The 21,160-nt window shown below is 44.7% G+C and overlaps 1 protein-coding gene and 1 long non-coding RNA gene across 2 annotated transcripts in view; one reads left to right on the forward strand and one right to left on the reverse strand.

The window, feature by feature from the left end:
- LOC132160359 (uncharacterized) overlaps positions 1-16,015 on the forward strand; it is a 62,489-nt gene extending 46,474 nt beyond the window's left edge. The window contains exons 2-3 of the long non-coding RNA XR_009437982.1: positions 14,554-14,643; positions 15,526-16,015. This is a non-coding gene — a long non-coding RNA (uncharacterized LOC132160359). The remainder of the gene's footprint in view (positions 1-14,553; positions 14,644-15,525) is intronic.
- The window catches only part of LOC132160320 (uncharacterized), a 219,821-nt gene that overhangs the window by 175,886 nt on the left and 22,775 nt on the right, over positions 1-21,160 (reverse strand). The gene's annotated exons all lie outside the window — the stretch shown is intronic.

Here is a 21,160-nt window from a genome sequence, read left to right on the forward strand (position 1 = left end):
AAATGAACTGTTTTGTATAGCTAAAAATAGCTGTACATAATAAATAATTATTAAAATAATTATGTAATTATAAAGAATAAATATTAACTTTTTTTACACTCTATATATATTCTACTTTTTATCTCTTAAATGGGCTTAGAACTATAGAACCGTGTGTTTATTCAAGAAAGAATATAATCACAATGTTAAGAGACATAGCAGGTTAAATCATAGCCTGTAATATGTAACTCACCATACACAGCAAGACTGAATCTCTTGCTCACACTGTTGCTCTGTAGTTTATAGAGTCCACAGTGTTGTTTTGTGATGTTTGTGATGGTCAGAGATCCAGTTTGATGATCCACCGTCAGTCTGTCTCTGAATCTCTCATCAGGAACATCATCATATATACTAACACGGTCTGTAGTTACATTGATTTTAGCTATTAAAGTGTTTTTACTTCCAAACCTCCACAGAATCAGATCATCATCCATTATTTCAGTAACTTTAATGTTTAGAGTGACTGAATCTCCCTCCATCACTGACACCGATGTCACTTCATCTGTTTCACCAAACATACCTAACAAAACAGATTCACAAATTAAGTGTTCACACTTGTAGTTCGGTTTCGCTTGTTTTGTTTTGTTGTTGTTTGTTTGTTTGTTTTTTTAGTCCAGCTTTACTAAGAGTTCATGTTGGCATTATAACACCAAACCTAAATATAAAAAAGGCTAAATGCACTCATACAAGTATTCTGATGTATAAAAAGATATTTTTCTCAGCTGGGATCTCACAAAGAGCTTAAAAAATTAGGAGTCAAAACAGCGGCAGGAATTCTTCCGTTACACACGGATGAAGAACAAAGGTCACACTGTTTTTGGTAGATTTTGTTATTTTGGTCTAGTTTTTATTAGTTTACCAAGTAAGTACAGTAATCAGTGTAAACAAGCAGTTCAAAAAAATATAGTTATAACAAAATCAGGACTTTACAAAAACAACATTTTAAAATAAAAAAGTAAGCTCATGAAGCGATGTCTTAAAATGAAGATGATTATAACTTACCAACCAGATGCCACAAGCAGAACAAAACAAACATTTGAACCATTTTCAGATTACAGTACTTTAAATATGTGAACACTTCTGTGAAGGACAGCTTGTGGGCAACAGGAGAGTGATAAAATGCGATATAGTGTTGCTTGTGATACTTCAACCAATAATCTTTGACCAACACCTATCCATTGCACATGTACAAGCTCTTCTTGCATGCATTGGTTGTAATTCTTCTAAATAATTCTCTCACTCTCATAGTAGCAGACCTGATGTTGTATAACATTTTTTTTTCTTTGAAGAACGCAGAAGCTGTTTGTCCAGCAAACAGATCAAACCACAACCCTGTAAAGATGTCAGTAAGAGTTTCACTTTGACTCACAAGCTGAGCGGCACAAGCGTCACATGCATTCAAGTGGATATTATTCATGTTTGGTCTGTGGTTATATTATACATTTTTGAATAACTAATGATTCATTCAAATGCTCTGAATTTGCTTTGAAATGTGCTGCCCATGAATTTATCAACAGTTGTATGAACTGTAAATGCATTGAAAAAGACAAAGCATGTTCACAACAGATGTGAAAACAAGCCTGAATGTGTCAAACACACCCAAACCTGTTCAATACCCTACTGCAGCTAAACCACATTCTGTTTAAACAGACCCATAGAAAACCACAGCTCATGGTTTTGTTTTTTTTAGCACAGAGAATGGACATTATACCGTGAATGCAATAGCTGTGTTGAAGTGAAACTTCTGTGGTCTGCCTTATTTTTAAGAAATGTTAAACCTGAAGAGTAGAAAACCTGTGTATTATTGGATGCCAGAAGCACGTGTCAGTTGTTTGTTGGTAAAGAGTGTCTTTTATTTCCTCTCCTGTTGATGCAAACCTCACAATCTGATTTCCTTTTCATGAAAACAGCGTACGAGACTCTATTTCAATCAGCCAGAGCATTATGAATAACGTTATGTATTTATCTAATGACACTAATACTTACTGTTCTGTTGTATGTATATATACACATATAGAGATGCTGCCTCAAAACAAAGACTATTATTGTCTGTCACAATCGACTGCTATATTGTGAAGACAGCTATTGTTGCTCACCAGGGGCGTAGCACCAAATTTTGGGCCCTGGGTACAAACCATCTTGCTGGGCCCCCAATACCATAGTGATACCAATGGGTAAGGTATTGCATTTTTATCATAAAAACACTTAAAATGTAAACAAAATAGGCCACACTCTGATTAATATATTTTTGTTTTATTGTCGAAAGTACTACTTACTGAGATGACAAAAGGTCTAGCAGGTCCAAACCTGGACTAAATCAAATATACTGTAAAGCAGTTCTGAAAATGACCATACCAAATGAGAAAAACTTTGGTCTGAAACACAAACTAAATAATGTCAGGTAAATGCCCATTGACGGGTCTTTGCATGCGCAAATTTGCTGATCAGGTCTTTAAAGTCCAGTTTTTTGCTAGCATTTGAACAATAGTTTTCCTGTGCTTATCAGTAAGAGTTGTTGGCCATAATCCTGGGTCCTCTGACAATCCCTCTCCAGTATCCCTAAGTCTCTCATTCTCTTCTCTTTCCTCTTCAGCTCTGTCCTCCTGCTCCTGACTACCTTCATCACATTCTTCACTTTCCCTCTGATCACTTATATGAATATCAACCTCATCTTCTATTTCTGCCTCTGCTACAAGAGGAAATAAGCAAAATGGGTACATTGTTATTGTACACATTTAAACTTTAAACTGTAAACTTTAAACTGTAATTAGTAATTACACTTTAAAGTTTAAATGTGTACAATAACAATGTACTAATTTTGCTTATTTCCTCTTAACACTTAATTACTAATTACTAAGTGTTAAAAAGCTCACCTTGTCTCACTGTCACACTCACATCCACCTCACTGTCACTGCTTTCACCTAGCCATGATGAGGGGCCTGCTGCTGCAGGGTCTGACTCTGAAACTGAAATATATGGCTTCAAATGGTTGCTAAAATATCCTTTATTGTCACAATACCTTTTTTTTAAAGTGTAGGCTAAGTACAAGATAATTGATGATTATTTGTCTGTTTAAAATAAATGCAGACTAGACTATAGAATCACAGGGTAAACTAACCGCCAAACTAGACATTCAGTCTTTGAATTATGTTTTAAAATAAGTCATTTTTCAATCATTAAGATGTGCATTATTATACTGAGAACAATCCTGTACTTAATGTAAGAGCGTGTGCGAGCTAATTTGCATAACAATGCGGTAAAATAGGCGCTAACGATCTGTGTTTTCGCGGGTGTTAGATTTTGACAATGGAGGGAAATATACAGTGTTTTCATGTAAACTTCTGACTCTGAGAGTGGGGAGAACTGCAGCAGAAGAGGAGACAAGCGTTTAGGCAGCTGCCTGGAGTGGCAGTGTGTTGAGCTCCGTCTGCTTCTCACTCCCTGTTATTTACGTAAGGGATAATGTATAACGTTAGATTACATTATCCTCCGCTTTGTGTCGGGGTCCTGTTCAGCCTGTCGGGGTTGTTATTCGCTATAACGACCGCCTCTCTATACATTATCCCGCTTATTACATGGCTACCCACAAAATAAATAAATAATTTGCCACGAATTATTGATTTAAAAAGGAGTTTATTGATTTAAAAACGATTGTATTGCTTCCGCCAAAGAAAATAGTCCATTCCGCGTCCATAGCAACGTTTTTCATGGCAACGGTCTGTTATACTTCGCAGCGGTCTGTTATCAAGAAATAACAGACCGCATTCTACATTGGAATTCAGCCAAGCCATGTAATAATCAGAAACATTGTTTGCTCGCTATGAAGGGTGTGATACTATAAAGTATTGGTATATTATTCATAAATGCAAACATAAATGTATGCTATTCTACCGGGAGTAGATATTTATGTTAAAACAATGTCAATGCTTGATGATGCATTTGGAGCTCACCTCTCTTTTCAAAAAAATTTGTGAGCAACTGCTTGCCCTCATTTGCCCTTCTCTCTTTATTCTGCTTCTCTTTTCGTTTTTGAGCCCCTGGTTTTCCTTTCTTAAGGAGAGACATGACTCTTCACGGCTCACTCCAGCTCCTGTCTCATCAACTGATTCAATCACCGCGGGTCCGCAGCAGAAGCACCTGACCTGCGGGTCGTACCATTTGCATTGATTCGAGAGGGGTGTGGGGCCCTGCACAGCATGAAAATGACTTTTTTATACCAAACCAGCGCCTAACTACAAGTTTAGTTTTGCACAGGAACTTTTTTAGTTGTACATAAATGCTATACAAATGTTAGTGCATGTATATGTATGTATAGAAAACTGACTTCTAAGGGCCCCCCCCCTGCCTCGGGCCCTGGGTACTCGGTACCCTTTACCCCCCCAGTCCGACGCCCCTGTTGCTCACTGATGGAGAGGATCCACACACACACTCGATTAATAACACACTTCAGAGATTTTCATTATAATATTGTATAATGTTGCAGTGCTCAGTGACAACTCTTTATGCTGCACTTCTGGTCAACTTGTGTTTGTGGCCACTAAGTAAGTTACAAATGTTTTTATACTGTTGTAGTTCATGCTTTGTTTTTATACTGAGTAATGTGCTGGATTAGCATTCGTTATTTCCAGATAAAAGAGCAGTTATGTTACTGTGAGATCTAATTTGGACTTGGGAATCTTGTCATAGATCTCATTGTGGACAGATTGAGTCAGCCACACATAAGCTACTCTGTTTGTTCTCAATTTTGCTTTGAAATAAACTACTGATACCAACATAAATGTAGCTTTAATCCAGACACAGAAAACAGTGTAATTACCATTTACAAAAAAATGGATGTAAAATATGCCATATTAAACATTTTTTATCTGTTTGGCCATTTTTTTTATTGACAAAAAAAAATAAAACAACAATATTTTATTTTATAAAAAGAGCATACACATGCCACTAAGCATGTATATACACTTTGTATATACATGCATATATACAAATGTTGTCAATATACAAAATGTACTAACCAAGTGTCACACCCAGGGGCTGGCTATGCTTTAACTAAGCCACACCCCTTCTCAACTTCCACCTCGAGGAGGTCCCCAAACCCGACCCAATGGCCAAACAACACGAGAACAAGTAAGTGATAAAACAATCTTTATTTAAATATCTAAAAATAGCTTGGGGAATAGGGAAAGGGCAATTAAAACTAAACTCTGACTCGGCCCTCCAGATGGGCTATGGCCGGGAAGAGGTCAGGGAGCAAGGGGGCCACGGGGATCCGGGGCGTAGGACTCGGGCCCCGGCCTGAGTCTTAGGTATCCGTAGCGCCCTCCTTCTTCCTCCTCTTCGCTGAATACAGCTCACGGTAAGTACTGGTTCACACAGTTCGTTCTCGAGGTGCTCACTCTCTTTCTCTTCCTCCACAGGCAACGGGCTCTTTCTCTTTCTCCACAGGCAACGGCTGGGACACACAGGCACAGTTAATTCAGCTTGGTTTTGCTCTCACCTCTTCGCTGATTACAGCTCACAGTAAGTACTGGTTCACACAGTTCGTTCCTTGGGTGCTCACTCGCTTTCTCTTTCTCCACAGGCAACGGCTGGGACACACAGGCACAGTTAGTTCAGCTTGGTTCTGCTCTCACCTCTGGGCTGGACACAGCGTACTGTAAGTACAGGGTTCGCTCTATTCCTCCTCGTGTTATTCACTCTCTCTCTCCTTTTCTCTCCACAGGTATCAACTTGGGCACAATAGCACAGTTAGTTTGCTTTGAATGGCTCTCACCTCTGGGCTGGACACAGCGTACTGTAAGTACAGGGTTCGCTCTATTCCTCCTCGTGTTATTCACCTCTCTCTCCTTTTCTCTCCACAGGTATCAACTTGGGCACAATAGCACAGTTAGTTTGCTTTAAATGGCTCTCACCTCTGGGCTGGACACAGCGTACTGTAAGTACAGGGTTCGCTCTATTCCTCCTCGTGTTATTCCCTCTCTCTCCTTTTCTCTCCACAGATATCAACTTGGGCACAATAGCACCGTTAGTTTGCTTTGAATGGCTCTCACCTCTGGGCTGAACACAGCGCACTGTAAGTACAGGTTTCCTCTGTTTCTCCTTGTGTTACTCACTCTCTTTCCTTTCCTCTCCACAGGTATCAACTTGGACACAAAACACAGTTACTCTGCTTTGGATGGCTTTCACCTCTGGGCTGGACACAGCGTACCGTGCTATCTCCGGAGATCTGAAGCACGCTCACAACATATACTGTACTGAACTAGGCTAGGACCAGCAATCTCCTTGTCCTCCCACGCCGAAGTGCGTGAAGGCGGGGGTTTATCTGACAGGACACACGGCAATACACAGCAGCCCACAGCAATATACAGCACCACGTCAAAATTATAGGTTTTCACAGCACGAAGACTCACCCACCACACTCAGTGTACGGAAAGGACACCCGTCTTCCTTCACTTCGCTTGGTTCGGATCTGGCGATGGAATATGCGGCCTAGCTAGTGATGTCGTCGTTGTGACTACTTCAATAAGTATTCCTTCGGCTCTCCCACCACACTATATTAGGGGTAGGGCCGCCCTCCTCCTCCTGGAGAGATCTACACAACGCCAGGTCAATATACAGGGCACTTTCGACTGGCTCTTAGTACTCACATCAATGCCACTTCCAATCCCCTTTTTCACGTCGTCTCAGTTCGCCGTATAATCTGTTCACTTCTCAACCTTTAAGGTTCGCGATGTCTTCACAATCATACAATTCCAGCCTGAGGGAGAGAGAGAGTTAGACAGCTACCAGCAGCGTACCAAGACGGGCACAACCCAGTGCTTCACACACACCAAAAAGAGCTTCCCAGACTGGGAAATAACTTGGCCTTAAGTACTGCCTTGTCCAGCGTATCCTCCAATCACCAACCGCTGTCCCTAACTAGGCACAGGTGCATCGAATTCCCTGATTTTCCTTCTTACGGCGCTACCGGAAGTTCCGGTGTTCTGTTTTTCCGGTCCGGGCGGAAACGCTTCCGGGCGGAACCAAACTTCCCGAATTTTGGTTCCGCCCCTAAAGATCGTCACCTTGTGACATCCTCCCCCGCCAAATCCGTTCTAGTCCCTAGAACGTCCTCGGGCTGTCCACTCCCCATAGCGGGCAGGGGGTCGGCCTCGGTTCTCTCGCCGGGATCGTCTCACTGGTGAATCGGGCTCAGCTTGTTCAGGGGCTGCTTCTGGTTCTCTCGGGGCGATCGGGGGTGGTGCCACCACGGGTCTCCCTGGTACCACAGCCCAACCTTCAATCCAGGGGGCCGCTGGTACAGGTTCCGTGGGGACTTCTTCCACGGCTTCAGGGTAGTTAGGGCATGGGCGAATCATGTTCCGGTGCACCACACGGTCGGGGCCTGACTTCCCTTCTGGCCGGATGGTATAGACCGGCTGCCCCGGCCTCTGCTGCCGGCAGACTACATAAGGGGTGGCCTCCCAACGGTCACTCAGTTTCCCCTTCCCCTGCCGCCGATTATCTCTCACCAACACCCTCTCTCCTGGCAGTAGAGGGGCTTCTCTAGCAGTCCGATCATACAACCGCTTACTTTTCTCTCCTGCCGTCTGTATCCTTTTCGACACCTGCTCGTAGGCGAAATGCAAGCGCTGGTGATGGCGCCCCACCCACTCCGTTACACTTGCTTCCTCTTGGTCGGCTATCACTCCTAGGACCAGGTCAGTAGGCATTCGTATGTGTCTGCCAAACATCAGGGAAGTGGGAGCGTAACCCGTAGTACTATGTATACTGTTGTTATAGGCCTGTAGGAGGTTTGGCAAGGCACTCACCCAATCGTCCTGCCGTTGTTGGTCCAAGGTCCCCAGCAGCCCCAATAGGGTCTGATTGAATCTCTCACAGCCGCCGTTCCCCTGAGGATGATACGAAGTGGTGTGAGTTTTCGTGCAACCGTACAACTGGCATAGTTCTCTAATTACCCTGGACTCAAAGTTGGCTCCTTGATCGGAGTGCAGAAACTCCGGGCATCCGAACGTCTGGAAGACGGCCCGCCATAAAACTGTAGCGGTGGTGGTTGCAGTCTGGTCGAGGGTGGGGATAGCCCAAGCGTACTTTGTGAACAAATCCGTTATTACCAAGATGTTCTGGTAGCGATCTCGTGGTCGGCCCAGTGTCAAGAAGTCCATAGCCATGATATGAAGGGGGGCCTTCGCATGGATGGGTACCATTGGCGCTCGGACCTCCCGTCTGGACTTAAACAATATGCATCTCGGGCAAGCTTGAATTAGGGCGTGCACCGATGCCTCTAGCCCGGGCCAAAAGAAGAATCTCCTAAGCAGGGACACGGTCCTCTCCTGTCCCTGATGCCCCAACTGGTTGTGGTACGCCGAAACTAAAGCCGTTACCTCATCTGCGGGTACCACGATCTGGCGTACTTCTTCGCCCAACTTCGGGTCACTGACCCTTCTGCACAAAACGCCATCTCTCAGCTCCAGCCTGTCCCATTGCCCCAGCAGCCTCCTCCCAGTATCCGTCTGGGCTAACCTCTCCGCTGGCGTCAGCCGTCGGCCCTGTTCCAGCCATTCTCTTACCAGCCGCACATCTTGATCCCTGGCCTGTCTCTCCCTCCACCGACGGGGATCCCATCCCCAGTTCTCAGGCACGGCCTCTTGTCTGCTGCCTGGTGCCTCTACTGCTCCTACCATATAGCCCTCCTCCGGGCTGGCCCCTCCGGGGCTTTCCGCTTCGGGCAGCCTTGAGAGGACGTCCGCGTTCGTGTGTTCACGCCCTGGTCGGTACTGTAGTTGATAGTCAAAGTTGGCCAGTTGGGCCACCCACCGCTGCTCCACGGCTCCCAGCTTCGCCGTCTGTAAGTGTACTAATGGGTTATTGTCTGTAATGATCGTCACCTTGGCACCCCAGAGGTAGTCTTTAAATTTCTCACTTAGGGCCCACTTCAACGCCAGCAGCTCCAATTTGAAAGAACTATAGTTCGCATCGTTCCTCTCGGCTGGGTGGAGGCTCCGGCTGGCGTACGCGATGACCCTCTCAACTCCGTCCTGCCGTTGAGCCAACACCGCTCCCAGCCCGAGATTGCTGGCATCTGTATACAAAAGGAATGGTTTTGTGAAATCTGCGTATGCCAAGATAGGGGCCTGTAGCAGCTCCTGCTTCAATGTCTGGAACGCCGACTCACAATTTGCATCCCAGTCTACGTTGGGCGACCCCCGGCCCCGGTTACGACCTGTGCCAACCAGCAACTGATTAAGGGGTTTAGCAATTTTTGAAAAGTCCTTTATGAAACGCCTATAGTATCCCACAAATCCTAAAAAGGATCGCACTTGCCTCACTGTCCTCGGGGCCTTCCAGTCCTTCACGGCCGATACCTTTCCAGGATCGACGGACACTCCAGCCGCACTGACCACGTGGCCCAGAAAGTTGACTTCTCTCCGTAGTAAGTGACACTTATTGGGCTGTAGTTTCAATCCGTACTTCTCCATGGCCCGAAAGACTTCCTCGAGGTGCCTCAGGTGTGAATCAAAATCTGGGGAGTAGACAATCACATCATCCAGGTAAACTAATACTGACTCCATTAACTGACCTCCCAAGCACCGCTGCATCAGCCGCTGGAAGGTGGCCGGAGCGTTACAGAGCCCGAAAGGCATCCGGTCCCATTCAAATAGTCCAAACGGGGTTGTAAAGGCAGTCTTCTCCCGGTCTGCTTCGGCCACCTGCACCTGCCAGTAGCCACTGGCCAAATCTAGGGTAGAGTACCATGCCGACTGCGTGAGGCTGGCAAGCGAATCTTCGATCCGTGGCAAAGGGAAAGCGTCTTTCTTAGTCACGAGGTTCAGCTTACGGTAGTCCACGCAGAATCTCCAAGCCCCCGTCTTCTTTTGCACCAGCACTATGGGGGCCGCCCACGGGCTGCTGCTTTCCCTAACAACTCCTTGCTTCAGCATGCCTTGCAGGAGTGTACGTACCTCGGTATACAAAGTGGGCGGAATTGGGCGATACCTCTCCCGGCTGGGCCCTGCATCCCCGGTAGGTATATGATGTCGTACCACCTGGGTGCATCCGTAGTCTTCGTCGTGGGTGGCGAACACATGCTGCCATCTCCGAAGGAGGGCCTGTAACTTCTGTGTCTGTGCTTGCTCTAAATCCTCCCCTTGTAACGACTCACCCGCCAGGTGGCTCGGCACACTCCTCTCCATACCACCCCATGGGGTGTCTACTTGTGTCAGGGCCACCTCGATGACAGTGGGGCACACCTGACGAAAACTAATATCCCTCTCTTCCCTTACTTGGTGGGATGTAACCGTTGTCAGACGGGCTAATCGTTGGTGCCGATGTAGTTGCACCGCGTATGGATGTACATTCCGTATCCTCACGGGGACTCTCCCCCGCCGGACCGTCGATAATCCTCGTGCCACTTCCACTTGTGGACAATCCACATGGGGCTCCACCAGCACCCACTCTTCTGGGCCCGCTCTTCGGGGCGGTACTCGCGCCCACACAACAGCCTCACTTTTTGCGGGGACAGACAAAGCAAAACGACACATCACTCTTCCTACCTCTTCCTGTTCCCTGCGGACTTGGCTCATTTGCACCCTTCGACAGTCAGCTACCACACACTCCCACTTGGGCCTCTCTGCAGGTGGTATCTTCGATACGGGCCTAGCCCGAAATAGCTCTTCCCAGCAATCAGCGAGGACATTCATGCCCAACAGGGCTCGATGTGCACCCAGACAATGGTCTTGCACGATAATCACACCTTTCTGGGGGACCATCACTCCGTGAACCTCTAGGTCCGTCAATCGGTAGCCAATATATGGGATGTCGAGGCCGTTTGCGCCCTTCAGAGTAAGCCAGGGGGCCTCCGCCCCTGGTGCCCCTTGTTTCCCAAACACTTCTTCGGATAAACTCTCAGCAAACAACGTCACTTGGGAGCCTGTGTCTACCAGGCATTGAATCTCCTTGCCGCACACTCTCACCTTCGCCACGGGGCTACGCCCAATCATCTGGCTCCTAGAGCCATATCCTCTTCCAGGGTCTTCTCGAGGGGTCCCGGCCACACGACCCACAGTGGCCGGCCGACCTAAAAACCCCCTTCTGACGCCCTGCGGGGCCCACACTGACGGCTATAGTGACCTGGTTTGCCACAGCGGTTACAGATGGGTCGCCCTTGCTCGTCCCATTCGAAACGGGGCCGGTTAAAGTGGTTCGGGCGCCTGAACGGCTCTCGGCCTCCCTCTGAGTACACTCGGTCTCGGGGCGCCGGCCGTGGTTCCTCCCGCGCCCGTCCTTGGCGCAATTCTCCTACGAGGGCTTTAGACAGTTCAGACATCTGATCGCGGACATCTTTCAAAAGTTCAGCCTTCAGTGCTTGCTTCCAGTCAGGGCCTCCGGGTTGTGCTGGTGCTACTTCACTGACAACCGCACACACTGGGGAACCACTCACCTCAGTCTCATCACCTTCCAGGGCCAGTGCCTCTTTCTTCAGATCTTCGAACGTAAGACCCGGGTCCCTTCGAAACTGGATACGTAGGCTCTGTCTCACCGGACCCTCCTTCAACCCCAGAAGAAACTGGTCCCGCAATAGAGTCTCTCCATCTCCCAACCCGTGGTCCCGACGGGTCTGTAGTCGGGCGAATTGCTCTCGCAACCTCAGGGCGAAAGCTCTAATCGGTTGGCGGGGGCCCTGCTTACAATTGAAGAACTGGGAGCGAAGGACAGCTACGGGGGTGTGGTCACCATACTGTTCAGTGAGGAACTGGAACACGGTTTGGGCGTTGGCTCTAACGGCTTCGGGGGCGGCATGCACCTCTCGCCGCGCTTCTCCATCCAGGGAGTTTAACACAAATTGAAGCCGCTGGGCTGCACTAAGGCCCTGTAGGTCGGCCAAGTACTCTAGTTGAGCCTTCCATTCAGACAATCGTACCTCGGATTCTGTCCCCCCATATTTTTGAATCCAGGGGCTCCCCATAAAAACGGGCATGGCACGGGGTTGGGCTGAAAGCCCCGCGTTGTCGGTCATTGGACGACCTTGGTTACTCAACTCGAGGTGGAAACCCTGCCGACTACGCCAAATCTGTCACACCCAGGGGCTGGCTATGCTTTAACTAAGCCACACCCCTTCTCAACTTCCACCTCGAGGAGGTCCCCAAACCCGACCCAATGGCCAAACAACACGAGAACAAGTAAGTGATAAAACAATCTTTATTTAAATATCTAAAAATAGCTTGGGGAATAGGGAAAGGGCAATTAAAACTAAACTCTGACTCGGCCCTCCAGATGGGCTATGGCCGGGAAGAGGTCAGGGAGCAAGGGGGCCACGGGGATCCGGGGCGTAGGACTCGGGCCCCGGCCTGAGTCTTAGGTATCCGTAGCGCCCTCCTTCTTCCTCCTCTTCGCTGAATACAGCTCACGGTAAGTACTGGTTCACACAGTTCGTTCTCGAGGTGCTCACTCTCTTTCTCTTCCTCCACAGGCAACGGGCTCTTTCTCTTTCTCCACAGGCAACGGCTGGGACACACAGGCACAGTTAATTCAGCTTGGTTTTGCTCTCACCTCTTCGCTGATTACAGCTCACAGTAAGTACTGGTTCACACAGTTCGTTCCTTGGGTGCTCACTCGCTTTCTCTTTCTCCACAGGCAACGGCTGGGACACACAGGCACAGTTAGTTCAGCTTGGTTCTGCTCTCACCTCTGGGCTGGACACAGCGTACTGTAAGTACAGGGTTCGCTCTATTCCTCCTCGTGTTATTCACTCTCTCTCTCCTTTTCTCTCCACAGGTATCAACTTGGGCACAATAGCACAGTTAGTTTGCTTTGAATGGCTCTCACCTCTGGGCTGGACACAGCGTACTGTAAGTACAGGGTTCGCTCTATTCCTCCTCGTGTTATTCACCTCTCTCTCCTTTTCTCTCCACAGGTATCAACTTGGGCACAATAGCACAGTTAGTTTGCTTTAAATGGCTCTCACCTCTGGGCTGGACACAGCGTACTGTAAGTACAGGGTTCGCTCTATTCCTCCTCGTGTTATTCCCTCTCTCTCCTTTTCTCTCCACAGATATCAACTTGGGCACAATAGCACCGTTAGTTTGCTTTGAATGGCTCTCACCTCTGGGCTGAACACAGCGCACTGTAAGTACAGGTTTCCTCTGTTTCTCCTTGTGTTACTCACTCTCTTTCCTTTCCTCTCCACAGGTATCAACTTGGACACAAAACACAGTTACTCTGCTTTGGATGGCTTTCACCTCTGGGCTGGACACAGCGTACCGTGCTATCTCCGGAGATCTGAAGCACGCTCACAACATATACTGTACTGAACTAGGCTAGGACCAGCAATCTCCTTGTCCTCCCACGCCGAAGTGCGTGAAGGCGGGGGTTTATCTGACAGGACACACGGCAATACACAGCAGCCCACAGCAATATACAGCACCACGTCAAAATTATAGGTTTTCACAGCACGAAGACTCACCCACCACACTCAGTGTACGGAAAGGACACCCGTCTTCCTTCACTTCGCTTGGTTCGGATCTGGCGATGGAATATGCGGCCTAGCTAGTGATGTCGTCGTTGTGACTACTTCAATAAGTATTCCTTCGGCTCTCCCACCACACTATATTAGGGGTAGGGCCGCCCTCCTCCTCCTGGAGAGATCTACACAACGCCAGGTCAATATACAGGGCACTTTCGACTGGCTCTTAGTACTCACATCAATGCCACTTCCAATCCCCTTTTTCACGTCGTCTCAGTTCGCCGTATAATCTGTTCACTTCTCAACCTTTAAGGTTCGCGATGTCTTCACAATCATACAATTCCAGCCTGAGGGAGAGAGAGAGTTAGACAGCTACCAGCAGCGTACCAAGACGGGCACAACCCAGTGCTTCACACACACCAAAAAGAGCTTCCCAGACTGGGAAATAACTTGGCCTTAAGTACTGCCTTGTCCAGCGTATCCTCCAATCACCAACCGCTGTCCCTAACTAGGCACAGGTGCATCGAATTCCCTGATTTTCCTTCTTACGGCGCTACCGGAAGTTCCGGTGTTCTGTTTTTCCGGTCCGGGCGGAAACGCTTCCGGGCGGAACCAAACTTCCCGAATTTTGGTTCCGCCCCTAAAGATCGTCACCTTGTGACACAAGCAGAAATGAAAACAAAACAAAAAACAAAAACAAAGAGGGGTAACTACTTTAAAATACATAAGTCAAAAGCAAAAAGGCTATAGAAAAGAATCTAGCAGATCTGACGTCATTGACTAGAAGAAGTGCAGCAGCTGTAGCAGCCACGCCCACCAGAGCAGTGACGACCAATCGGATCACAGCTTCAGCAGTATCACAACTATGGATGCGGACTATTTTTGGCACTAGATGGCGCTCAGAAAAAATGGCATACAAAGTTTAAAAAGTGTCTGCCTTTGCAAAATGTGTTGCTGTTGCAGTTTGCTTTTGATTGGCAGCACCATAGACATCATATAGGTATTCGTGACTTATCGAAATTGTCTATAAAATGATTTGTTTGTTTCTGTAGATTTGAGGGAAAGATTAAAAACAAGGAGGTCTGGGAACGACTGAAGGGAACTGACAGCAGTGAGGGAAGGAAGTAATCACCAGAATGTAAGTTCTTTGAGAATGTGTGCATTGTTTATTACAAGTTGAGTTTTCATTTAAATGTAGCAATGTACACAATGGTCAAACGTTTTAAAAGTATAGTTTATTTCTATAATGCACAGCTATATTTTCAGCATTAATTACTCCAGTCTTCAGTGTCACATGATCTTCAGAAATCATTCTAATATGATGATTTACTGCTCAATAAATTTTTCTGATTATTATCAGTGTTGAAAACAGTTATGCTGCCCAAAATTTTTGTCTAAACTACAGTTACATTTATTTAAATTTTTTTTGGGGGGGGGGCAATAAAAAAAAATTGAATACCAGTGGTAAAGAAGACTTTTGTAATTTTACAAAAGATTACCTTTTTTTTTTTCAATGTTTTGAACTTTGTCATGTAATCATGAAGAAAAAATTTGACTCTCCAGAAATGCTAAGTTTTCTTCCCCATCATTTCTATTATGGGGAGCGTTTCCCAAAACAAAATATTGGTCACAAGTTCCATCGTTACCAATAGAGTTCAGTGGACCTAATGACCGTAGTAAGCTAACTGCAGATGTGATTCACATCATGTACGTCATGAGCAGATGTACACTTTGATCAAAATGTTTTTACCCTTTTGAGTAAAGTTACTGAAAAATTCAGCTTTGCCTCATAATTATTTCAATAAATCAATTTTAAAGTATATTTCGAAAAAGAGTATGAAAACTGTTATTTCTTTTTACAATTTTTTTTTTTTTGTAATTTTGATTAAATTAATTTTTAATAGCCTTGGTGAGCAGAAGAGACTCGTCTTGAAAAACCATAAAGAAAAGATTCCAGATTTTGACTGGTTGTGAACATACATGAGCAACATTAACAAGATGATTCTTCCTTTCAGCTGCCAGAGAAGGATATTGACCGTGCAGGCCCAGGATGAAGAAGAGAAGGAAGAACACATTTAACAATTTTCTCAAACTTTCCATGTGTTATAATAAAAACAATGAACATGACTACAATAATATGCTAAATGTTATTAAAAGATTCCAGTTTGCAAGAAATCTGAGTGTCTGACTCTACACTAGAGGAACTCTTTTCTGAAGAACATCAGGTGCTGAGAAGAAGCATTGTTATTACAGCAAAACACTGCATCAAGCCTCCTGTCCTTCCCTCAGAAGAGCCTGTCTTCTGCTGCTGGGCTAAGACACTCTTCCTCGTCTCTATCGGCTGTCCAGCACCTAACTCTGCCTCCTCAGCTCTGTCTGAAAGAGTCTTCTCCACAGTCAGTAATCAGAGATCACAGATTCTTCTGAGAAAGTCGATACGCTCATTCTCTTAAAAAACTTTGTTTTTTTTTCGGGTGGGACAAATAATACAGGAGAGATGCTAGAATTCTCTATATTGTTCATTTTTCATATCTTTATGCTTTATGAATGTTTTTCTTCTGAGAAGCATAAAAATTATGGTTCTTTGGTAATTGCTATATTGTTTAGGTTTATCCTCTGATAGTGAGCACAGAGCCCTGATCATGACATGCAAGAAAAAGAAAAAAAATAATGTCCATGATTTACTAATTCGTTCCTTCGATGTACTAAATCGTGCATGATTACTTTTACATTTCATTGATTTTCTTAATCGTATGCACAATTTACTAATTCGTTCTCTTGATGTATAAATAGTGTACATGATTTAGCAAATCGAGGAAATGAAATAGAAAATCGTGCGCATGAATTAGCCTATATTTTTTCCTGCATGCCGTGTAATTAAAGCACATCACCACCAGACATTTATACCAGGAGCCTCATATACGACGCTCACTGCAGTATCTGCTGAATTGTTTCATATCTATTTATCATGTATTTTTTTGTTGCACTAAATTATGTAGAGTTGTATCAATAAGTGTACTGATAATTATATATCATTTTCACTGATAACGTCTTTAACTATCCCCATCCTTAATAAGACAAACATTTTCTATTGTTTATATTGTGTAATCTGTGAATTGATGTGTTTTCTGTGCTCATGACTTAGAAACACTTTGCATGGTTAAAGAACAGGTGCAATGTTCAAAATGTTTTGGCTTAGTATTTGTAGAACGTAGTGCTGAATAAATGTTGATTTGTGAATGAATGCAGTGTGTTTTTTTATATTAGAATGTAATGTTTTGGTATTGGTTTGCATTTCATGTATGTAATTGATGTATTTACTATGAATCCCCTATAATTAGATTACGATTTGATTTCATAAGGTTTATTTTTTGCACCAGAGATGGATTGCCTTTATTAATTTTTTATGTATTTCAAGGTAATGGTGAGGTGAAAATACGTTGCTGCGACCAATATGATCCGGCAATGTCACGTCCTCATAACGTGCCAGTTTGGTCGTTAGGACATACTCATGACGTCCCAGCGACGTTCCACTATAACGTCCCCACGACGGATATGGGAATCACAAAGTTACGTCACTGGAACGTTATTTGGTATGTCGCTGCGACCAATATGGTACTTTATAGTAACGTTCTCATAACGTGCCAGTTTGGTCGTTAGGACATACTCATCACGTTCCAGCGACGTTCCAGCGACGTTCCACTATAACGTCGCCACGACGGATATGGGAATCACAAAGTTACGTCGCTGGAACGTTATTTGGGACGTCTCTGCGACGAATATGGTCTGGTCCAGTTACGTCGTCACGACGTAACTGTGTTAGCTGGGGAGATATATATCGAATATCGTAAAAATTGACAATATCGAGATATCGTTTTTTTGTATATCGCCCAGCCCTAGTTGAGAGCTCTGTGTGGCGTGCCTAAAATTCATAATAAGTCAGTCTATTATATATAGCTGTTAAACACACGCACCCACGCCGGTAACATTACTGAGAGAAAAAGTCCTCTACCCTTATCCCTTTCAGCAAAGACCATGAAACACATAACTGCATTACACGTTTTACCAAACACATAATAATCATAGCCATAACACACCTGCCTACAATCTAGCGATTGGGTGAGCAGACAGTGTTCCGGCACTTCACAATCTCCCCAGGGTCAAGGAGCACTCCTCTGTGCTCGTCAGTCTGGGCATTCCAAACATGTTGTTTCGGAAGCGTGCACACACACAAACAATAGCGCCGTTGACACACACTCTGCAGCCCCTTAACCCATCAAAACAATAAGATCTCGCTCAGTGCACTGAACCCAAATAATAATAATTAGTCATACAACACGTAATGTTTGGACATACCTTGCGCTACAAACAGCACCCCGAAACTAAGGATGGCTGAAGCGAAACAGTCGTTCCGAAGCTTTGCGAGATCCCGAAGCGCAGATGTGTTGAAACACTGATCCGAAGCGTGATTCGAAACACCCATGTCACGTGACTATGACCAAACGAAGCCTCGAAGTGTTTCACTAATTGTTTCATCAGGTGTGGTCCGCCGAATCAGCGTTTGATTGGAACGGTCGGGAACAGACCACACAATCGCACATCTGTATAAAAGTGAAATAAGCGCATTTTGACCTCGTGGGTTTTTGTGAGAGGAGTTTGACTTTGAGATAGCGGATTTTTGGTGATATAGTGACATATAGTGCGATTTGATTAGTTATAGGCAATTTAGACTTACATTTAAATTTACACAACACATTGACTGAGAGGCTAGAGACAGACAGAGTATACATATAGTGACACATTAATAGATACATAGATATAAATATATATAGACAGCTAGATTAATAGATAGATAAATATATAGATAGATTACAGATACATATATAAATACATATATTATAGATAGATACATATATAGATAGATTATAGATACATATATAAATACATATATTATAGATATATACATATATAGATACATTTTATAGATACATATCTAGATACATAGATCGATTCACATCTATATAGATAGATAGATTTGGATAGATAGATAAAATGGAAGCTCCCCAGAAGAGATGTCGTACATCTGTGGTGTGGGAGCATTTCCATTTAGAAACCCCAAATAAAGTGAGATGTGTGTATTGTGATCGGCAGCTAGCCTACTGCAACAATACATCATCCATGATGCGCCATTTGAGGAGCACTCATCCTGCCATTTTGCAGGGTGCAGAGGATGGCATTCCCCCTGTACCTAGGCCTGCTACTGACACTGCTGGGCAATCTAAGCAAGGTATGCATTGTTTGGGATATAATTATAATTGAAATATAATTACAACCTTTTGGGACACTGTTTATAAAGTTTATAAGTTATATTAAGCACTGATTATAAACACTGGAAGGTTTCCAAATAATGAACCAGTAGGCTATACTTTTAATAGATGTGCACTAATTGAAGCTGTATTTTTCCAATGTATTTGTCTGAAAGTATGTTTTGTCTTCTCTTTTAAAAGTCAGACAGAGGGAATTGGATGAGGCTCTTATAAACATGGTGGTGAAGGATCTGCAGCCCTTCACCATCGTGGACGATGAGGGATTCAGGGCATTTGTGAACAAGCTTGATCCAAGCTATGTCCTCCCATCCCGGAAGGTGCTTAAAATAATGGTCAGCGAAAAGTACAACAAAGCCAAGGAGAAGACAATGGAGGACCTACAAAAGGCCGAATTTGTTAGCCTTACAGCTGACATGTGGTCCTCCATTAATATGGATGGATATCTTGGTGTTGTGACTTGCCATTACATAACACCAGAGGCAAAAATGGCAACTGTTGTACTGGGTGTAAGGAGGTTTTACCAAACCCACACAGCCCAGCATCTCATGGAGGCTAAAGCCTTGCTAATGGCTGAGTGGGGAATAACCTCCAAAGTTCAGTGCATGGTGACTGACAATGCATCTAACATGATCCTAAGTGCCCAGCTACTCCACCTTCGCCATGTCCCATGTTTTGCTCATACTTTAAATTTGATTGTGAAAAAGGCACTAGATCAAACCCCAGTCATCAATGAAATACGCCAGAAGGTCAGAAAGATAGTGGGGTTGTTCAGATCCAGCTGCAAAGCAAAGGACAAGCTTGTGGAGATGCAGAGCTTGATGGGAAGACCAACTCTGAAACTGATACAGGAGGTTGACACGAGATGGAACAGCACATTTGACATGCTACAGCGCTTGTATGACCAACGTGAACTAGTGGCTGCTGCACTTTCCAACTTAAACAATGATACTGCTCCCCTGACAAGTATTGATTATGACATTATTGAACAATCATTGTCAATACTGCAACCATTCAAACTCGCAACAACAGAGATGTCAGAGGAAAAGAGAGTGTCTGCTTCAAAGCTTATACCACTGTACAGGATGTTGCAGCACAAGCTTGCACAGAAAAAAGGAAATGCAACGCAGGAATCAACTGTTCAATTAGGTAGGCCACAATGACCATACTACCCATGTGATTGGCCATAACTGTCATATTATTGTCATTATTATAAATATGTGTTTCTCCTGTTTTGGCTCATAGGCTCATATCTGCAAGAAGGTCTGCACTCCAGATGTGGAGGTTATGAGAGTTTTAGAGCCTTGGCACTGGCTACACTGCTGGACCCAAGGTTAAAAAATGTGGCATTTGGAAATGCTGCCAAAGCCCAGGAAGCTGAAAAGCATATCACACTGGAGTGTGCTTCACTGATGCGTTCAAACACAAATCCTGGTGAGCAGTTTCAGTCTGTGTTATGTTATGTAATCTGAATCATGTAATATAATATATCCTTCATATATGCCGTCAGTTTAGGATTTGTTACTAATTGCTGTTTTCATTTTTATTCAGACCCAGAAATGTCAACATCACACCCATCATCATCATCATCACCATCAACATCAACACCAGTAGAAACACAGGACAGTTTATGGGAACTTTTTGATACTCGCATCCATCAAACCAAGATGATACACAATGCTACAGCTGATGCCACAGTGGAAGTGAAAAAATACATCAACGATGCGTATTTGCCCAGAACTCGAAGTAGGCTAAGTCCTTCCACAGCAGATAAATTAATATTTTTGAATAAAAATCTCTAAAAAAGTGAGACATTGTGGCTTGATTTCTTTTATTAATATTCATTTTTCATGACCAAAATAACATTATGCACAGTGAGGAGCCTATAGGTTACAAGCTTCACATATTAGAACATTATAATAATAAAAAAACAACACATTTTTTTAATGGCTCGTCAAGGTTGTTTCAGATCAACACCTGCAAGTGACCACTAGGTGTCACCGTTGAGACGGGTGTCGGATTGATTCGAAGCCTCGAAACAATATGGCACATTTGGTTCAACTGTTTCATTGGTTCACGAGGCCTCGATTTTTACCATCACTACCCGAAACACTGCTGCTGTCTGACACGTTAGCAGCTAACTACAATGTATCGCTCCCCATGTCGCTCCCGGCATGAGGACCCCAGGTGCCTATAAACCTGCCTGTTCTCAATTTCTGACCACTCCCTACCACATTAGGTACCATAGCAACCCGAGAGGGAGTGAAAGCGATTGGAAGCAGTGACAGAGGGAAAAGAGAGAGGGCAACATAGAATGCCTCGAACTCACAGGCTA

This window comes from Carassius carassius, chromosome 16 (assembly GCF_963082965.1).
Source record: "Carassius carassius chromosome 16, fCarCar2.1, whole genome shotgun sequence".
NCBI classification, from domain to species: domain Eukaryota; kingdom Metazoa; phylum Chordata; class Actinopteri; order Cypriniformes; family Cyprinidae; genus Carassius; species Carassius carassius.